Source organism: Triturus cristatus, chromosome 5_2, assembly GCF_964204655.1.
Source record: "Triturus cristatus chromosome 5_2, aTriCri1.1, whole genome shotgun sequence".
NCBI lineage: Eukaryota > Metazoa > Chordata > Amphibia > Caudata > Salamandridae > Triturus > Triturus cristatus.
This window is the reverse complement of record NC_140588.1, coordinates 575936733-575948813: the sequence shown is the minus strand read 5'-3', so window position 1 is coordinate 575948813 and position 12081 is coordinate 575936733. Positions and strand designations below refer to the sequence as shown.

The window sequence follows — 12081 nt, the reverse complement described above, 5'->3', positions numbered from 1 at the left end:
GCGGGAGGAAAATCTCTTGTGCAAGGCTCTTGAGGAAGTGAGATTCTGTATTCCGAGGTGCGCTTCTTTTCGTAGGCTTCTGACCACATGGTGTGCGGCAGGAAGTCATCTTTGACAGGGCCGCAGGCTTTGTCTCCAAATGGCATCCCGGACCCACTGCAACCCACCTTTTTGCTGAAACGGAAGTCTGGTTCAGGGTAAGAAAAAGCTGAGCTGCACGTACCGAAAGCAGCAGAGCCCAGCGGCGGAGAGGGTGTGGCCAGGGCTGTCTGATTTGCATAGTGACCAGTGGCATCTTGGGAATGTACAGGCTTTGGAGCCTAACGGGTGCTGCAGGGGTCTGCCTGGCCGGAGAAATGCCTGTCTGGCGCTCCCCTCAGGACACACGTGTCTTCCGTTCGAGCATGGAGGGTGAGGGACATGGGTCACCCTCATATACAGGGGTGTGGGCATGGGCAGGATGGGGCGTGGGGGACCCGTCAGGGCATTGCCCGTTTGGAAGCCCGTTCGGAAGGCAAGAGGAGGCGGAGGCGGGAATCTCTGCTCAATTTTTTCCCGAGGCCTGGGGACAAGCCTTTGCACATTTGATCCAGCCGGGCCTGCATCAGCAGATCCTGCTCCGATGGCAAGGGAGAGCCTGCAGGTGTAAATCAAAGAAAGGGGAGAAATCCGCAAGAGGCGGGTTAACAAATTCCAGTGGCAGGCCCATGTTCCCCAGGAAGCAAGTACTTCCTCCTGCTCCCTTCAGTGGGAAAAGACATAGGAGGTGTATTTCTCTAAGCAGGGGCTCTGCGTAGGTGGCACTGCATTGCTTTGGCAAACATCCATGCTAAGTGCAGAGTAGCAGCAGACCCCACAGCTGAGACGTGAATTGGGACTGTTAAGGAAGGGCACTGGGAGGGTGAGGAGGGCAGAGGAAAATGCTTTACAAAAGCATCTGCAAGTTCCTACACACCCGCTGAAAACCCATACCAGGGATGGGGCTCGAACCCATGCGGACAACTGTCCATTGGATCTTAAGTCCAACGCCTTAACCACTCGGCCACCCTGGTGAGACCCTAGGTCCTGCCTTACTCAGCTCCCTTTTCATGCTGGCTGCTCCAGCGCAGGCTGTCCAGCAAGAGGTGATTGCAGAGTAAAAAGGCTTTTGCAGGAGGATAAAGGTAATTGCTTATGACAAACACACTGTGTGACACCTAACTTTTCCCCACTCGTACTTTATGGGCAATCTATACAGTGGAGTTAGCTTAGTCACAATAAGGAAGTGAGCAAGGCAGGCTCACAAGAGCATCTCCTCCCTGGTGGTCTAGTGGCTAGGATTCGGCGCTTTCACCGCCGCGGCCCGGGTTCGATTCCCGGTCAGGGAAGATCCCTCTAAGACGTAGACGTGCGTAATTTGTCCACGCAGCTCAGCTTTTTTTAATCGAAGGTCCTTAAAAAGGCACCCGAGACCTATAGACGAAAGCAGAGGAAAGGGGCTGGGTCCCCTGTGTCCCAGGTTGCTTTGCTCCCATTGCCCTCAGCCACCTTCATGCGCACGCAGTCCCCCACCCAGTCAGGTGCTCTATGTGGGCGTAAAGTGCAGTACCAGCTCATCAGAAAGGTAAATTGCTGGAAAACCCGGCTGCGATGTATACATCTACTTTGGAGCACTCTTCTCCCTTGCACTCTTGAATCGGTCATTCGCAATGTATTCTTCCAGCAAGCTGAATAACGAGGTAGGTGTGAGAAGGTGTACCAGCTGTCTTTGAGCTATCAGCGGCCACTAGGTGTCCCTCTTGTGATTTCCCGGGGATCCCGATTGTACAGGAATTCGTCGGTTCAGTAGCACGGGGGAGGGGATGGCCTGTGCTTGGAAGTGACAAACAGTCTGGTGGAATCATGAGTGTTTTTTCAAGTTCTGATTCATATTCGCTGTAGAATAAAATATGCTTTCAGCCCCCATGAGCTTTGTCACTAGGAGAGCAGTGTAGGAACTTTTGCTGTATGGCTGTGGGTTCCCTGGTGGTCTAGTGGTTAGGATTCGGCGCTCTCACCGCCGCGGCCCGGGTTCGATTCCCGGTCAGGGAACAGTCCTTCTTCTGCCCTTGAATGCTTTTCCTTCCCGCAGGTCAGGGCTTCTCAAAATGAATTTGCTTTTCTGACAAACAGTTTGCCTAGCATCCCGCAATCTGGCTCCTAATTTGATTTTCGCAAGGTTCCCTTTGAGTTGCTTTCCTCGGCGGGAGGAAAATCTCTTGTGCAAGGCTCTTGAGGAAGTGACATTCTGTATTCCGAGGTGCGCTTCTTTTCGTAGGCTTCTGACCACATGGTGTGCGGCAGGAAGTCATCTTTGACAGGGCCGCAGGCTTTGTCTCCAAATGGCATCCCGGACCCACTGCAACCCACCTTTTTGCTGAAACGGAAGTCTGGTTCAGGGTAAGAAAAAGCTGAGCTGCACGTACCGAAAGCAGCAGAGCCCAGCGGCGGAGAGGGTGTGGCCAGGGCTGTCTGATTTGCATAGTGACCAGTGGCATCTTGGGAATGTACAGGCTTTGGAGCCTAACGGGTGCTGCAGGGGTCTGCCTGGCCGGAGAAATGCCTGTCTGGCGCTCCCCTCAGGACACACGTGTCTTCCGTTTGAGCATGGAGGGTGAGGGACATGGGTCACCCTCATATACAGGGGTGTGGGCATGGGCAGGATGGGGCGTGGGTGACCCGTCAGGGCATTGCCCGTTTGGAAGCCCGTTCGGAAGGCAAGAGGAGGCGGAGGCGGAGGCGGGAATCTCTGCTCAATTTTTTCCCGAGGCCTGGGGACAAGCCTTTGCACATTTGATCCAGCCGGGCCTGCATCAGCAGATCCTGCTCCGATGGCAAGGGAGAGCCTGCAGGTGTAAATCAAAGAAAGGGGAGAAATCCGCAAGAGGCGGGTTAACAAATTCCAGTGGCAGGCCCATGTTCCCCAGGAAGCAAGTACTTCCTCCTGCTCCCTTCAGTGGGAAAAGACATAGGAGGTGTATTTCTCTAAGCAGGGGCTCTGCGTAGGTGGCACTGCATTGCTTTGGCAAACATCCATGCTAAGTGCAGAGTAGCAGCAGACCCCACAGCTGAGACGTGAATTGGGACTGTTAAGGAAGGGCACTGGGAGGGTGAGGAGGGCAGAGGAAAATGCTTTACAAAAGCATCTGCAAGTTCCTACACACCCGCTGAAAACCCATACCAGGGATGGGGCTCGAACCCATGCGGACAACTGTCCATTGGATCTTAAGTCCAACGCCTTAACCACTCGGCCACCCTGGTGAGACCCTAGGTCCTGCCTTACTCAGCTCCCTTTTCATGCTGGCTGCTCCAGCGCAGGCTGTCCAGCAAGAGGTGATTGCAGAGTAAAAAGGCTTTTGCAGGAGGATAAAGGTAATTGCTTATGACAAACACACTGTGTGACACCTAACTTTTCCCCACTCGTACTTTATGGGCAATCTATACAGTGGAGTTAGCTTAGTCACAATAAGGAAGTGAGCAAGGCAGGCTCACAAGAGCATCTCCTCCCTGGTGGTCTAGTGGCTAGGATTCGGCGCTTTCACCGCCGCGGCCCGGGTTCGATTCCCGCTCAGGGAAGATCCCTCTAAGACGTAGACGTGCGTAATTTGTCCACGCAGCTCAGCTTTTTTTAATCGAAGGTCCTTAAAAAGGCACCCCGACCTATAGACGAAAGCAGAGGAAAGGGGCTGGGTCCCCTGTGTCCCAGGTTGCTTTGCTCCCATTGCCCTCAGCCACCTTCATGCGCACGCAGTCCCCCACCCAGTCAGGTGCTCTATGTGGGCGTAAAGTGCAGTACCAGCTCATCAGAAAGGTAAATTGCTGGAAAACCCGGCTGCGATGTATACATCTACTTTGGAGCACTCTTCTCCCTTGCACTCTTGAATCGGTCATTCGCAATGTATTCTTCCAGCAAGCTGAATAACAAGGTAGGTGTGAGAAGGTGTACCAGCTGTCTTTGAGCTATCAGCGGCCACTAGGTGTCCCTCTTGTGATTTCCCGGGGATCCCGATTGTACAGGAATTCGTCGGTTCAGTAGCACGGGGGAGGGGATGGCCTGTGCTTGGAAGTGACAAACAGTCTGGTGGAATCATGAGTGTTTTTTCAAGTTCTGATTCATATTCGCTGTAGAATAAAATATGCTTTCAGCCCCCATGAGCTTTGTCACTAGGAGAGCAGTGTAGGAACTTTTGCTGTATGGCTGTGGGTTCCCTGGTGGTCTAGTGGTTAGGATTCGGCGCTCTCACCGCCGCGGCCCGGGTTCGATTCCCGGTCAGGGAACAGTCCTTCTTCTGCCCTTGAATGCTTTTCCTTCCCGCAGGTCAGGGCTTCTCAAAATGAATTTGCTTTTCTGACAAACAGTTTGCCTAGCATCCCGCAATCTGGCTCCTAATTTGATTTTCGCAAGGTTCCCTTTGAGTTGCTTTCCTCGGCGGGAGGAAAATCTCTTGTGCAAGGCTCTTGAGGAAGTGAGATTCTGTATTCCGAGGTGCGCTTCTTTTCGTAGGCTTCTGACCACATGGTGTGCGGCAGGAAGTCATCTTTGACAGGGCCGCAGGCTTTGTCTCCAAATGGCATCCCGGACCCACTGCAACCCACCTTTTTGCTGAAACGGAAGTCTGGTTCAGGGTAAGAAAAAGCTGAGCTGCACGTACCGAAAGCAGCAGAGCCCAGCGGCGGAGAGGGTGTGGCCAGGGCTGTCTGATTTGCATAGTGACCAGTGGCATCTTGGGAATGTACAGGCTTTGGAGCCTAACGGGTGCTGCAGGGGTCTGCCTGGCCGGAGAAATGCCTGTCTGGCGCTCCCCTCAGGACACACGTGTCTTCCGTTCGAGCATGGAGGGTGAGGGACATGGGTCACCCTCATATACAGGGGTGTGGGCATGGGCAGGATGGGGCGTGGGGGACCCGTCAGGGCATTGCCCGTTTGGAAGCCCGTTCGGAAGGCAAGAGGAGGAGGAGGCGGAGGCGGAGGCGGGAATCTCTGCTCAATTTTTTCCCGAGGCCTGGGGACAAGCCTTTGCACATTTGATCCAGCCGGGCCTGCATCAGCAGATCCTGCTCCGATGGCAAGGGAGAGCCTGCAGGTGTAAATCAAAGAAAGGGGAGAAATCCGCAAGAGGCGGGTTAACAAATTCCAGTGGCAGGCCCATGTTCCCCAGGAAGCAAGTACTTCCTCCTGCTCCCTTCAGTGGGAAAAGACATAGGAGGTGTATTTCTCTAAGCAGGGGCTCTGCGTAGGTGGCACTGCATTGCTTTGGGAAGCATCCATGCTAAGTGCAGAGTAGCAGCAGACCCCACAGCTGAGACGTGAATTGGGACTGTTAAGGAAGGGCACTGGGAGGGTGAGGAGGGCAGAGGAAAATGCTTTAAAAAAGCATCTGCGAGTTCCTACACACCCGCTGAAAACCCATACCAGGGATGGGGCTCGAACCCATGCGGACAACTGTCCATTGGATCTTAAGTCCAACGCCTTAACCACTCGGCCACCCTGGTGAGACCCTAGGTCCTGCCTTACTCAGCTCCCTTTTCATGCTGGCTGCTCCAGCGCAGGCTGTCCAGCAAGAGGTGATTGCAGAGTAAAAAGGCTTTTGCAGGAGGATAAAGGTAATTGCTTATGACAAACACACTGTGTGACACCTAACTTTTCCCCACTCGTACTTTATGGGCAATCTATACAGTGGAGTTAGCTTAGTCACAATAAGGAAGTGAGCAAGGCAGGCTCACAAGAGCATCTCCTCCCTGGTGGTCTAGTGGCTAGGATTCGGCGCTTTCACCGCCGCGGCCCGGGTTCGATTCCCGGTCAGGGAAGATCCCTCTAAGACGTAGACGTGCGTAATTTGTCCACGCAGCTCAGCTTTTTTTAATCGAAGGTCCTTAAAAAGGCACCCCGACCTATAGACGAAAGCAGAGGAAAGGGGCTGGGTCCCCTGTGTCCCAGGTTGCTTTGCTCCCATTGCCCTCAGCCACCTTCATGCGCACGCAGTCCCCCACCCAGTCAGGTGCTCTATGTGGGCGTAAAGTGCAGTACCAGCTCATCAGAAAGGTAAATTGCTGGAAAACCCGGCTGCGATGTATACATCTACTTTGGAGCACTCTTCTCCCTTGCACTCTTGAATCGGTCATTCGCAATGTATTCTTCCAGCAAGCTGAATAACGAGGTAGGTGTGAGAAGGTGTACCAGCTGTCTTTGAGCTATCAGCGGCCACTAGGTGTCCCTCTTGTGATTTCCCGGGGATCCCGATTGTACAGGAATTCGTCGGTTCAGTAGCACGGGGGAGGGGATGGCCTGTGCTTGGAAGTGACAAACAGTCTGGTGGAATCATGAGTGTTTTTTCAAGTTCTGATTCATATTCGCTGTAGAATAAAATATGCTTTCAGCCCCCATGAGCTTTGTCACTAGGAGAGCAGTGTAGGAACTTTTGCTGTATGGCTGTGGGTTCCCTGGTGGTCTAGTGGTTAGGATTCGGCGCTCTCACCGCCGCGGCCCGGGTTCGATTCCCGGTCAGGGAACAGTCCTTCTTCTGCCCTTGAATGCTTTTCCTTCCCGCAGGTCAGGGCTTCTCAAAATGAATTTGCTTTTCTGACAAACAGTTTGCCTAGCATCCCGCAATCTGGCTCCTAATTTGATTTTCGCAAGGTTCCCTTTGAGTTGCTTTCCTCGGCGGGAGGAAAATCTCTTGTGCAAGGCTCTTGAGGAAGTGAGATTCTGTATTCCGAGGTGCGCTTCTTTTCGTAGGCTTCTGACCACATGGTGTGCGGCAGGAAGTCATCTTTGACAGGGCCGCAGGCTTTGTCTCCAAATGGCATCCCGGACCCACTGCAACCCACCTTTTTGCTGAAACGGAAGTCTGGTTCAGGGTAAGAAAAAGCTGAGCTGCACGTACCGAAAGCAGCAGAGCCCAGCGGCGGAGAGGGTGTGGCCAGGGCTGTCTGATTTGCATAGTGACCAGTGGCATCTTGGGAATGTACAGGCTTTGGAGCCTAACGGGTGCTGCAGGGGTCTGCCTGGCCGGAGAAATGCCTGTCTGGCGCTCCCCTCAGGACACACGTGTCTTCCGTTTGAGCATGGAGGGTGAGGGACATGGGTCACCCTCATATACAGGGGTGTGGGCATGGGCAGGATGGGGCGTGGGTGACCCGTCAGGGCATTGCCCGTTTGGAAGCCCGTTCGGAAGGCAAGAGGAGGCGGAGGCGGAGGCGGGAATCTCTGCTCAATTTTTTCCCGAGGCCTGGGGACAAGCCTTTGCACATTTGATCCAGCCGGGCCTGCATCAGCAGATCCTGCTCCGATGGCAAGGGAGAGCCTGCAGGTGTAAATCAAAGAAAGGGGAGAAATCCGCAAGAGGCGGGTTAACAAATTCCAGTGGCAGGCCCATGTTCCCCAGGAAGCAAGTACTTCCTCCTGCTCCCTTCAGTGGGAAAAGACATAGGAGGTGTATTTCTCTAAGCAGGGGCTCTGCGTAGGTGGCACTGCATTGCTTTGGCAAACATCCATGCTAAGTGCAGAGTAGCAGCAGACCCCACAGCTGAGACGTGAATTGGGACTGTTAAGGAAGGGCACTGGGAGGGTGAGGAGGGCAGAGGAAAATGCTTTACAAAAGCATCTGCAAGTTCCTACACACCCGCTGAAAACCCATACCAGGGATGGGGCTCGAACCCATGCGGACAACTGTCCATTGGATCTTAAGTCCAACGCCTTAACCACTCGGCCACCCTGGTGAGACCCTAGGTCCTGCCTTACTCAGCTCCCTTTTCATGCTGGCTGCTCCAGCGCAGGCTGTCCAGCAAGAGGTGATTGCAGAGTAAAAAGGCTTTTGCAGGAGGATAAAGGTAATTGCTTATGACAAACACACTGTGTGACACCTAACTTTTCCCCACTCGTACTTTATGGGCAATCTATACAGTGGAGTTAGCTTAGTCACAATAAGGAAGTGAGCAAGGCAGGCTCACAAGAGCATCTCCTCCCTGGTGGTCTAGTGGCTAGGATTCGGCGCTTTCACCGCCGCGGCCCGGGTTCGATTCCCGCTCAGGGAAGATCCCTCTAAGACGTAGACGTGCGTAATTTGTCCACGCAGCTCAGCTTTTTTTAATCGAAGGTCCTTAAAAAGGCACCCGAGACCTATAGACGAAAGCAGAGGAAAGGGGCTGGGTCCCCTGTGTCCCAGGTTGCTTTGCTCCCATTGCCCTCAGCCACCTTCATGCGCACGCAGTCCCCCACCCAGTCAGGTGCTCTATGTGGGCGTAAAGTGCAGTACCAGCTCATCAGAAAGGTAAATTGCTGGAAAACCCGGCTGCGATGTATACATCTACTTTGGAGCACTCTTCTCCCTTGCACTCTTGAATCGGTCATTCGCAATGTATTCTTCCAGCAAGCTGAATAACGAGGTAGGTGTGAGAAGGTGTACCAGCTGTCTTTGAGCTATCAGCGGCCACTAGGTGTCCCTCTTGTGATTTCCCGGGGATCCCGATTGTACAGGAATTCGTCGGTTCAGTAGCACGGGGGAGGGGATGGCCTGTGCTTGGAAGTGACAAACAGTCTGGTGGAATCATGAGTGTTTTTTCAAGTTCTGATTCATATTCGCTGTAGAATAAAATATGCTTTCAGCCCCCATGAGCTTTGTCACTAGGAGAGCAGTGTAGGAACTTTTGCTGTATGGCTGTGGGTTCCCTGGTGGTCTAGTGGTTAGGATTCGGCGCTCTCACCGCCGCGGCCCGGGTTCGATTCCCGGTCAGGGAACAGTCCTTCTTCTGCCCTTGAATGCTTTTCCTTCCCGCAGGTCAGGGCTTCTCAAAATGAATTTGCTTTTCTGACAAACAGTTTGCCTAGCATCCCGCAATCTGGCTCCTAATTTGATTTTCGCAAGGTTCCCTTTGAGTTGCTTTCCTCGGCGGGAGGAAAATCTCTTGTGCAAGGCTCTTGAGGAAGTGAGATTCTGTATTCCGAGGTGCGCTTCTTTTCGTAGGCTTCTGACCACATGGTGTGCGGCAGGAAGTCATCTTTGACAGGGCCGCAGGCTTTGTCTCCAAATGGCATCCCGGACCCACTGCAACCCACCTTTTTGCTGAAACGGAAGTCTGGTTCAGGGTAAGAAAAAGCTGAGCTGCACGTACCGAAAGCAGCAGAGCCCAGCGGCGGAGAGGGTGTGGCCAGGGCTGTCTGATTTGCATAGTGACCAGTGGCATCTTGGGAATGTACAGGCTTTGGAGCCTAACGGGTGCTGCAGGGGTCTGCCTGGCCGGAGAAATGCCTGTCTGGCGCTCCCCTCAGGACACACGTGTCTTCCGTTTGAGCATGGAGGGTGAGGGACATGGGTCACCCTCATATACAGGGGTGTGGGCATGGGCAGGATGGGGCGTGGGTGACCCGTCAGGGCATTGCCCGTTTGGAAGCCCGTTCGGAAGGCAAGAGGAGGCGGAGGCGGAGGCGGGAATCTCTGCTCAATTTTTTCCCGAGGCCTGGGGACAAGCCTTTGCACATTTGATCCAGCCGGGCCTGCATCAGCAGATCCTGCTCCGATGGCAAGGGAGAGCCTGCAGGTGTAAATCAAAGAAAGGGGAGAAATCCGCAAGAGGCGGGTTAACAAATTCCAGTGGCAGGCCCATGTTCCCCAGGAAGCAACTACTTCCTCCTGCTCCCTTCAGTGGGAAAAGACATAGGAGGTGTATTTCTCTAAGCAGGGGCTCTGCGTAGGTGGCACTGCATTGCTTTGGCAAACATCCATGCTAAGTGCAGAGTAGCAGCAGACCCCACAGCTGAGACGTGAATTGGGACTGTTAAGGAAGGGCACTGGGAGGGTGAGGAGGGCAGAGGAAAATGCTTTACAAAAGCATCTGCAAGTTCCTACACACCCGCTGAAAACCCATACCAGGGATGGGGCTCGAACCCATGCGGACAACTGTCCATTGGATCTTAAGTCCAACGCCTTAACCACTCGGCCACCCTGGTGAGACCCTAGGTCCTGCCTTACTCAGCTCCCTTTTCATGCTGGCTGCTCCAGCGCAGGCTGTCCAGCAAGAGGTGATTGCAGAGTAAAAAGGCTTTTGCAGGAGGATAAAGGTAATTGCTTATGACAAACACACTGTGTGACACCTAACTTTTCCCCACTCGTACTTTATGGGCAATCTATACAGTGGAGTTAGCTTAGTCACAATAAGGAAGTGAGCAAGGCAGGCTCACAAGAGCATCTCCTCCCTGGTGGTCTAGTGGCTAGGATTCGGCGCTTTCACCGCCGCGGCCCGGGTTCGATTCCCGCTCAGGGAAGATCCCTCTAAGACGTAGACGTGCGTAATTTGTCCACGCAGCTCAGCTTTTTTTAATCGAAGGTCCTTAAAAAGGCACCCCGACCTATAGACGAAAGCAGAGGAAAGGGGCTGGGTCCCCTGTGTCCCAGGTTGCTTTGCTCCCATTGCCCTCAGCCACCTTCATGCGCACGCAGTCCCCCACCCAGTCAGGTGCTCTATGTGGGCGTAAAGTGCAGTACCAGCTCATCAGAAAGGTAAATTGCTGGAAAACCCGGCTGCGATGTATACATCTACTTTGGAGCACTCTTCTCCCTTGCACTCTTGAATCGGTCATTCGCAATGTATTCTTCCAGCAAGCTGAATAACAAGGTAGGTGTGAGAAGGTGTACCAGCTGTCTTTGAGCTATCAGCGGCCACTAGGTGTCCCTCTTGTGATTTCCCGGGGATCCCGATTGTACAGGAATTCGTCGGTTCAGTAGCACGGGGGAGGGGATGGCCTGTGCTTGGAAGTGACAAACAGTCTGGTGGAATCATGAGTGTTTTTTCAAGTTCTGATTCATATTCGCTGTAGAATAAAATATGCTTTCAGCCCCCATGAGCTTTGTCACTAGGAGAGCAGTGTAGGAACTTTTGCTGTATGGCTGTGGGTTCCCTGGTGGTCTAGTGGTTAGGATTCGGCGCTCTCACCGCCGCGGCCCGGGTTCGATTCCCGGTCAGGGAACAGTCCTTCTTCTGCCCTTGAATGCTTTTCCTTCCCGCAGGTCAGGGCTTCTCAAAATGAATTTGCTTTTCTGACAAACAGTTTGCCTAGCATCCCGCAATCTGGCTCCTAATTTGATTTTCGCAAGGTTCCCTTTGAGTTGCTTTCCTCGGCGGGAGGAAAATCTCTTGTGCAAGGCTCTTGAGGAAGTGAGATTCTGTATTCCGAGGTGCGCTTCTTTTCGTAGGCTTCTGACCACATGGTGTGCGGCAGGAAGTCATCTTTGACAGGGCCGCAGGCTTTGTCTCCAAATGGCATCCCGGACCCACTGCAACCCACCTTTTTGCTGAAACGGAAGTCTGGTTCAGGGTAAGAAAAAGCTGAGCTGCACGTACCGAAAGCAGCAGAGCCCAGCGGCGGAGAGGGTGTGGCCAGGGCTGTCTGATTTGCATAGTGACCAGTGGCATCTTGGGAATGTACAGGCTTTGGAGCCTAACGGGTGCTGCAGGGGTCTGCCTGGCCGGAGAAATGCCTGTCTGGCGCTCCCCTCAGGACACACGTGTCTTCCGTTCGAGCATGGAGGGTGAGGGACATGGGTCACCCTCATATACAGGGGTGTGGGCATGGGCAGGATGGGGCGTGGGGGACCCGTCAGGGCATTGCCCGTTTGGAAGCCCGTTCGGAAGGCAAGAGGAGGAGGAGGCGGAGGCGGAGGCGGGAATCTCTGCTCAATTTTTTCCCGAGGCCTGGGGACAAGCCTTTGCACATTTGATCCAGCCGGGCCTGCATCAGCAGATCCTGCTCCGATGGCAAGGGAGAGCCTGCAGGTGTAAATCAAAGAAAGGGGAGAAATCCGCAAGAGGCGGGTTAACAAATTCCAGTGGCAGGCCCATGTTCCCCAGGAAGCAAGTACTTCCTCCTGCTCCCTTCAGTGGGAAAAGACATAGGAGGTGTATTTCTCTAAGCAGGGGCTCTGCGTAGGTGGCACTGCATTGCTTTGGGAAGCATCCATGCTAAGTGCAGAGTAGCAGCAGACCCCACAGCTGAGACGTGAATTGGGACTGTTAAGGAAGGGCACTGGGAGGGTGAGGAGGGCAGAGGAAAATGCTTTAAAAAAGCAT

The 12081-nt window shown here is 53.6% G+C and overlaps 12 non-coding genes across 12 annotated transcripts; 7 read left to right on the top strand and 5 right to left on the bottom strand.

Annotated features, from left to right (window-relative positions):
* Positions 1-969: 969 nt before the first annotated feature.
* TRNAL-UAA (transfer RNA leucine (anticodon UAA)) lies at positions 970-1052 on the bottom strand. Its single transcript has one exon. It is a non-coding gene; the product is annotated as a tRNA-Leu (tRNA).
* Positions 1053-1295: 243 nt separating this feature from the next.
* TRNAE-UUC (transfer RNA glutamic acid (anticodon UUC)) lies at positions 1296-1367 on the top strand. The gene has a single exon. It is a non-coding gene; the product is annotated as a tRNA-Glu (tRNA).
* Positions 1368-1998: 631 nt separating this feature from the next.
* On the top strand, positions 1999-2070 carry TRNAE-CUC (transfer RNA glutamic acid (anticodon CUC)). Its single transcript has one exon. It is a non-coding gene; the product is annotated as a tRNA-Glu (tRNA).
* Positions 2071-3196: 1126 nt separating this feature from the next.
* TRNAL-UAA (transfer RNA leucine (anticodon UAA)) lies at positions 3197-3279 on the bottom strand. The gene has a single exon. It is a non-coding gene; the product is annotated as a tRNA-Leu (tRNA).
* A 945-nt stretch (positions 3280-4224) lies between these two features.
* Positions 4225-4296, top strand: TRNAE-CUC (transfer RNA glutamic acid (anticodon CUC)). Its single transcript has one exon. It is a non-coding gene; the product is annotated as a tRNA-Glu (tRNA).
* A 1132-nt stretch (positions 4297-5428) lies between these two features.
* On the bottom strand, positions 5429-5511 carry TRNAL-UAA (transfer RNA leucine (anticodon UAA)). Its single transcript has one exon. It is a non-coding gene; the product is annotated as a tRNA-Leu (tRNA).
* A 243-nt stretch (positions 5512-5754) lies between these two features.
* Positions 5755-5826, top strand: TRNAE-UUC (transfer RNA glutamic acid (anticodon UUC)). Its single transcript has one exon. It is a non-coding gene; the product is annotated as a tRNA-Glu (tRNA).
* Positions 5827-6456: 630 nt separating this feature from the next.
* TRNAE-CUC (transfer RNA glutamic acid (anticodon CUC)) lies at positions 6457-6528 on the top strand. The gene has a single exon. It is a non-coding gene; the product is annotated as a tRNA-Glu (tRNA).
* Positions 6529-7654: 1126 nt separating this feature from the next.
* On the bottom strand, positions 7655-7737 carry TRNAL-UAA (transfer RNA leucine (anticodon UAA)). The gene has a single exon. It is a non-coding gene; the product is annotated as a tRNA-Leu (tRNA).
* A 946-nt stretch (positions 7738-8683) lies between these two features.
* On the top strand, positions 8684-8755 carry TRNAE-CUC (transfer RNA glutamic acid (anticodon CUC)). Its single transcript has one exon. It is a non-coding gene; the product is annotated as a tRNA-Glu (tRNA).
* A 1126-nt stretch (positions 8756-9881) lies between these two features.
* Positions 9882-9964, bottom strand: TRNAL-UAA (transfer RNA leucine (anticodon UAA)). The gene has a single exon. It is a non-coding gene; the product is annotated as a tRNA-Leu (tRNA).
* Positions 9965-10909: 945 nt separating this feature from the next.
* On the top strand, positions 10910-10981 carry TRNAE-CUC (transfer RNA glutamic acid (anticodon CUC)). The gene has a single exon. It is a non-coding gene; the product is annotated as a tRNA-Glu (tRNA).
* Positions 10982-12081: the final 1100 nt, after the last annotated feature.